We start from the raw sequence: 7,783 nt of genomic DNA, 5'->3' as shown, positions 1-7,783 counted from the left end.
GAGCCAAGATGGCAGCGTGAGTAGAGCAGCAGCAATCTCCTCCCCAAACCACATTTATCTATGAAAATATAACAAAGACAACTCTTCCTAAAATAGAGACCAGAGGACACAGGACAACATCCAGACCTCATCCACACCTGCAAGAACACAGCACCTCACAAAGGGGGTAAGATACAAGCCCCGGCCGGGTGGGACCCGAGCGTCCCTTCCCCAAGCTCCCGGAGGGGGGAGAGTGTCCCGACCCGCGGGATTAACGTGGAGTGTAGCCGGAGACGCCTGCAGAAATGAACAAGCAAGGGACACAAAGAACGACCAGCAAGACAGGATGTCTGATCAAGCTGGCGCAGTTTATTTGCAGCAGGCTTAATTTATACCGATCAGCAAGGAAGGGGAGGGTCGGAAGATGATTGGACACCAGGTGGTGCTAGCAGGAGTGTGTACAAAGGTGATTGGGTCTCGGAGGGCACTGGCGGGAATAGCAAACCCGGAAAAGAAGCAGGAAATCCGCCATCTTGTGGGTGTGGGCCCTTTTGGTCTCCGGCATCTCCTCCTTTTCTATTCTTTTTAGGAGGGATTGGGACAGGAACTTGGAGCTTTTTATCTACTGGGTAGACGGTGCCTGTCTTAGGTTTAGAGGTTTTGTACCTGGCCTCTGTTTTTCAGGAGCTTGCCTCTTTTTGGAGTCGGCCTGATATCTTCAGGGGAGCTTGCCCTAATACTGGATCGGCCTACATAAATAGGAGCTTGCCCCAGTATTAGATCGGCCCCTGTTATTTTTATCAGAAGTCTTATGTCTGTCCTGTATTTCTGCAGGTACAACCTCTTAATTACCCGTCATGGGGGTATAGTCCTCTGTCGACCACTCCCTGTCTTAGGTTGGTATTTACCATTCAACCATATCTTACCCGTCACTGGCTACCATACTTGACTTTAGATCTTATGATTTACAAGTGGGGGGGCTGCCTGCAATTTCAAATAATGCAGGTCTCTTAAGGCTTGTTGGATGAGTTTCCACATGCTGCGAAGGACACAAGGCCCTAGTAACAGCAATAGAAGACATAAAATGCTTAGGGTTAAGAGAGGTATGACAGCGTGCCAGACACTATTCAGGGGTTCTCTGAACATGTCGAAAGACAGACATAACTTGAATATATATATAGGTTTTAAAAAACTGCTAGTTAAATTGCATATACACATTAACAATAGGAATATAGATACATAACAAAGGCAGACTTACAATTACTCGTTATATCTAATGAAATTAAAAAACTAGTTAGATAGCTTAGGCATTTGTAAAAACTTATTGACAATATGAGGGATATCATCTAATTGATTTTGAGTAGTTTGAGAAATTGAAACAGCACATTCTTGGAGACTGATCACATCTTACATGCTCTTTTAACATCAGACAGTCCAGAGCAGCACGATTCTGAAGCACTGCAGCTCGCAATTCTCTCAGCTTTTGGTTGAGTTCAGATAATACAGAAGCAGTCAAGTTTGTTGTTTTGCTATATGCACAGGCCAGCTTAGATATCTCTTTCTGCATTCTAATGACAAGTCCAGGAACTGGCAGGAGGAATGCAGCTGCAACTGCAACAGCGACAGGATCTCAAAGTTTCAAGTTTTCATTACAGTCAGATGGCAGAACTCAGAGAAGTCTCTTGTGCTTATATCCAGGTGGTCTATTAGAGCAGGAAGAATGCATTCCACATCACAAACACCTCGATAGTGTGGAGAAAGGGCTTGATATCTTTTGTTATTACGCAAAAATACCCAACTATTTGGAAGTCTATATCTAGAAGACCATTTTACATTGATTGAAGAATTATAATAAGAGGGCACATGAGTACAATTAATACATACACAATCAGTAATTATAGTAATACTAACAGTTAGATTTAATTGGGCATCAGGAGCGAGCACTTTAGGGGTAAGAGTGATGTTTATGTAACATGAAAGATTCAATAATAAAGTTTAGTATTATTCCTTTTGACAGTGCTTTCCAGGTAAATATATATCAGGTAAATAAGCCAAATTAGTCAAATATTTTCTTGATGAAGAGAAGAAATTCTACTGATATGTTCCAGGGGCCCTCTGGAAAATATCAGAGTTAATCGAGAGGTAAAAATACCTTTTTAAATTTTGGTTATGGGAAGCTGTCAAACGTTTTTAAGGCACTTGCCTAAATAGAATTATAGTTATTAAATAACACTTATTATTTAACTGGAATGATAATAAGAAAGTTTAAAAGCGAATGCAGAAGGTTACATAGTTGTTAACAACACTTAGCTTAGTCTTTTTAATATTAAGATCTTATTTTCTTAAATAACTTGGCAAACTTTAAGAATTTTGGTTACCACAAAAATTCTCAGGCTGTTTGCAGATATATACATTGTTATAGATTAATACAGTATTATTATTAAAAGGTTTATTTGCTACACTTGTTTACTTATTTTTAGCAACTATGCTAAATTACTTATAAAACTTTCACCACACATCAAAGTCAAGCTTTTCTTTAAGTATTTTCTTGGAATATTTAACAGGTAACATCAACTTAAATGACTTTAAGTAAACTTTGACAGCTAATAACTATAAAGACATGTCCATTTCAGTTAAGCTTAAATTAGCATTAATGCATAATATTTTTTAATTAGATTTTCTGGAAGTTTTAGAATGCCCAATTTTCACAAGCGCATGTTTTTAAATCAATTTTATTAATACCCTCCGGAGGTGGAAAATATATATATTTTTTTACACACTTAGTCACACAAACATACAGACCGAGACATAATGACTACAGTTAGTAACACTCTTCATACAAATACATATACACAGACAAACTGACATAAAGATTTGAGTTTCTAATACTCAATGGTCTTCTTTCTTCTTAGTTTATTTGATGAAAAGTACTTCAGTTTTCAAGAATACACTCTAAAGGCAAGCAGTTTACATAACTGGGTTAAGGTTTAGACAGCCCCAGACTAACAGGGCCGATGGAGGCTCTGAACTGATAGGGACTATGTGTGTCTAGGGGGCTGGAAATGAAATGCAAGTACAATTCTAGCTCCAGTCATTTAAAGCCAGGCTGTATTGCAGAAGATAAATTTCTTCTATCTCAGGGAGTTTAGTTTAAGACTTCTCAATTCTCAAAGACAGTGATGAACTTAATAAATAGAATAGATGTTCACTAAAACAATTCAGAAAACTAGCTCTACATTGTAGCAGTTCATGGAACTCTTGACTATCCTCTTCCCTTGTGGCAAAATATATTTAGCTGCATAACATTATATTGCATACTTCTTTCAGGGGCCAAGCCTCTCTAATCAGAGTTTGTACTGGGGCCAGGTTTGTGTGCAGAAGGTAAGATACTTCTTTTTAGAGTTTAGGGATCGAATTGCTCTCAGTTAGTTTTCCTAGTTTTTTCTGCCTGAGCTATTGTCATTCCTCAAGAGGCCCCTGCCTGTCTGATAAATCCAGGGACTGTGTGACTTTTCGCTACTAGAGCCCTGATCTGAGTCACAAGCTTGTTTGGCTTCCCTGGGGCTGCTGAGGAGGTTTTGGGATGTAAGTTATGTGAGTCAATTTGGAGAGCTCTTGATCTAAATCACGGACGGCCTGCAGGAGTTGAATTTGCTCTTTTCTGTTTTTGACCATGTGCCTGAGGACTGAGAGGTCATTTGTCATATGCAGACGCTCGCGGGAGAGAGTTGATGAGGCAGGGAACACTTGGTCAAGGACAGGGAAATGATAAGGTGGTGGTGGGAGGAAGGGAGGCAGGCTTACAGGTGGGCTTATAGTTGGAGGGCGGGACGTAGTGGCAGGGATGGGCGGGGCCGCATGAACAATAGCAGGGCTTTTTGATGGCCAGTCAGAATTATTATGGCACGCTGCCCCTTCCTCTAGCGTGGCCTCATCAGCGGGACTAAGGGGCTCATCAGGGTTTAAGTCGATGAGAATAGGGTAAATACTTGGGGGAGAAATAACAGGATCGGCAGAACTATCAAGGGGAGGGGACGGAGAAAGAGGCTCAATTGTTGGCAAGGGCGGGAGCTCGCTTGGGTCCTGGGAGGGGTTTGTAACAGGATCTGAAGGGTGTGTTTTAAAAGAAGGGGAAGCTGGCCGGGAGGTTTCGGAAGGGGGATGGGAGCGGGATTTTTGCTAGGGAGGTAGTAGCGGAGCCTTTAGGAGGGAGGTGCCACCAGGCTTTAAGGGCTGCGTTTTGGACTTGAGCTAAATGGCCTGGGGGGAAGGCTGCTTGGGCTTCATTTGTTTCATAGGGGCTTCGCCCAAGCAGTTTATCTCTTGTCCATGCGCGTGAAGTTTTACTTTCACTATTGCGCTGCGCAATCTCACAGCAATTTTCTACAAAGTCAGTGCGCCATAAAACATACTCTCCTCCTGACAAGGCGGCTCGAGCTAGGGAAAGCCAGTCATTAGGAGTCAACCACCGGTCACTCAGGCTTTCAATTAAGGCTAATGTAAAAGGAGCTGTGGGGCCATAATTGGTAACAGCTGTTTTTAAGTCTTTTAAGTGTTTAAGGTTAAGGCGGCAGTATTTCTGGGCTTTAGCTGGTTTTTCTATACGATCACCAGACTCTTCCAACATTTATGATTGATAGTGCCTTCGAAGGGAAACCAGGGGCAAGTCTCATGAATAAAGGAAAAAAATACCTAAGGTCTTTTCTTTTAACCCTAATTCCTCGTGTCCTGAGGGACTCCTTGAGTCCAGTAAGGAAGACTTCATGGGAGTTCAGAGAGTTGCCCATCACTATGGCCGCAACCCTTGCACTGTAAAAATTTGAATCCTTTCCTCCAATTTAGCTGCAATTACATCAATGTCCTGAAACACTGGAGCCACTCTCGTCAGCTCAGACGAGCCCTTGTTTACGTAGGACAGTCGGCAGGTACAATCCGCCTGCTCGGACCCTCTAGGGCAGGGACTCTGGAGTCGGAGTCCCCCGGGTATGCCTTCGAGGTGAACGACCGTTAGCCCAAAGTAAACACAAGGTTTTCAGAGAGGAACAACTAGTGAACAAAACAAGGAATAAATCGCGGCAGCAAACTGGAGGGAAGTGATAAGATCAAATGGACTGCTGAACACCCAAGAGGTTGTCTGGAATCTTGCTTGGGGAATTCGTCTACTCACCTCTCAAGGATCTGTGTTACGGACGGGTGAGCCGCAGTGATCCTTCTCCATGCAGAGTCGACATCAGGTCAATACCCGTGCGGTGACTCAAATGAATGCCTGGCCAGGGCTTCCGAGCAGACGTTTCAGCAGGAGTCCCGGGGGGCCCCACGTTGGGCGCCAGTTGTCCCGACCCGCGGGATTAACGTGGAGTGTAGCCGGAGACGCCTGCAGAAATGAACAAGCAAGGGACACAAAGAACGACCAGCAAGACAGGATGTCTGATCAAGCTGGCGCAGTTTATTTGCAGCAGGCTTAATTTATACCGATCAGCAAGGAAGGGGAGGGTCGGAAGATGATTGGACACCAGGTGGTGCTAGCAGGAGTGTGTACAAAGGTGATTGGGTCTCGGAGGGCACTGGCGGGAATAGCAAACCCGGAAAAGAAGCAGGAAATCCGCCATCTTGTGGGTGTGGGCCCTTTTGGTCTCCGGCAGGAGAGGAGTCAGCAGGGAGGGAGAAGGAGCCCAGGACTGCTGAACACCCAGCCCCAGCCACTCAGACCAGAGCACAGAAACAGTGCATGCATGGGGTCCTGGATACGAGGGAAACAGGGTGGCAGGATCGGTGAGTGGGTGTCTGAGGCCACCACTGGAGAACAAAGAAATGGGAGCGACCTTTTCTTTTTTTCTTTTTTTTTGGCAAGTGCTTTTTGGAAGTCTTAAAGGAACAGGGACACTAATAATAGGGAAACAGGGAAGCAAGACCAGTGAGCAGGTGCCTGACACCGGCACCTGAGGACAAAGGAAATTGTGCATTTTTCTTTTTATTTTAATTAATTATTGAATTTTTTTTTCTTTTGTTGTTGCTGTTGTACTTTTGGTTTGGAGAGTGCTTTTTGGAAGTCTTAAAGGGGCAGGGCAGGACACTTATCCCAGAGGCAGGGAATCTGGGGATCTCTGGGCACTCTAACCCCCTGGGCAACAGGGAGCACAGAGGCCCCTTATGGAGATAAATAGCCTCCCAGCCACTCCCCCTCCAACGGGGCTCCACCACTTTGGAGGAGCGGCCCAAGCCAGGCCACGCCCACAGCAACAGCGGAGATAAACTCCATAGCAAATGGGCAGGTAGCAGAAGCCCTGTCTGCACACAGCTGACAAGCATAAGCAACTAGAGGTCGCTATTCTCCCAGGATAGGAAGCCAACAAACCAACAAGAAGGGAAGCTCTTCCAGTGGTCACTCGTACCAGCTATGCAAACTGTCTCTATCACCATGAAAAGGCAAAATTATAGGCAAAGATCACAGAGACAACACCTGAGAAGGAGACAGACCTAACCAGTCTTCCTGGAAAAGAATTCAAAATAAAAATCATGAACATGCTGACAGAGATGCAGAGAAAAATGCAAGAGCAATGGAATGAGATGCAGAGAAAAATACAAGAGCAATGGGATGAACTCCAGAGGGAGATCATGGATGTAAGGAAGGAGATCACAGAAGTGAAACAAACCCTGGAAGCATTTATAAGCAGAATGGATAAGATGCAAGAGGCCATTGAAGGAATAGAAACCAGAGAACAGGAACATATAGAAGCTGACATAGAGAGAGATAAAAGGATCTCCAGGAATGAAACAATACTAAGAGAACTAGATGACCAATCCAAAAGGAACAATAGACTTATTATAGGGGTACCAGAAGAAGAAGAGAGAGGAAAATGGATAGAAAACTCTTTGAAGAAATAATTGCTGAAAACTTCTCCGAACTGGGGGAGGAAATAATCGTACAAACCACAGAAATACACAAAAGCCCCAAAAGAAAGGATCCAAGGAGGACAACACCAAGACACACAATAATGAATATGACAAGGATCAAGGTCAAGGTAAGAGATTTAAAGGCAGCTAGAGAGAAAAAGGTCACCTCTAAAGGAAAACCCATCAGGCTAACATCAGACTTCTCGACAGAAACCCTACAGGCCAGAAGAGAATGGCATGATATACTTAATGCAATAAAACAGAAAGGCCTTGAACCAAGGATACTGTATCCAGCACGACTATCATTTAAATATGATGGCGGGATTAAACAATTCCCAGACAAGCAAAAGTTGAGGGAATTTGCTTCCCACAAACCACCTCTACAGGGCATCTTACAGGGACTGCTCTAGGTGGGAGCACGCCTAAAAAGAGCACACAACAAAACACACAACATATAAAGAATGGAGGAGGAGGAATAAGAAGGGAGAGAAGAAAAGAATCTCCAGACAGTGTATATAACAGCTCAATAAGCAAGCTAAGTTAGGCAGTATGATACTAAAGAGGATAACCTTGAACCTTTGGTAACCACGAATCTAAAGCCTGCAATGGCAAAAAGTACATATCTCTCAATAGTCACCCTAAATGTAAATGGACTAAATGCACCAATCAAAAGACACAGAGTAATAGAATGGATAAAAAAGCAAGACCCATCTATATGCTGCTTACAAGAAACTCACCTCAAACCTAAAGACATGCACAGACCAAAAGTCAAGGGATGGAAAAACATATTTCAGGCAAACAACAGTGAGAAGAAAGCAGGGGTTAAAGTACTAATATCACACAAAATAGACTTCAAAACAAAGAAAGTAACAAGAGATAAAGAAGGACACCACATAATGATAAAGGTCTC

At 43.5% G+C, this 7,783-nt stretch overlaps 1 long non-coding RNA gene across 1 annotated transcript; it reads right to left on the bottom strand.

Moving 5' to 3' along the window:
- Window positions 1–300: 300 nt before the first annotated feature.
- LOC140849552 (uncharacterized) lies at window positions 301–5,614 on the bottom strand. Its single transcript, XR_012131566.1, has 2 exons — window positions 5,147–5,614; window positions 301–1,682 (listed from the first exon to the last, which is right to left on the bottom strand). It is a non-coding gene; the product is annotated as an uncharacterized lncRNA (long non-coding RNA).
- Between the last annotated feature and the right edge of the window lie 2,169 nt (window positions 5,615–7,783).

Source organism: Manis javanica, chromosome 5, assembly GCF_040802235.1.
Source record: "Manis javanica isolate MJ-LG chromosome 5, MJ_LKY, whole genome shotgun sequence".
In the NCBI taxonomy this organism is placed as follows: domain Eukaryota; kingdom Metazoa; phylum Chordata; class Mammalia; order Pholidota; family Manidae; genus Manis; species Manis javanica.
Note: the sequence above shows the minus strand (reverse complement) of the source record. Positions and strands in the feature narration are given on the sequence as shown.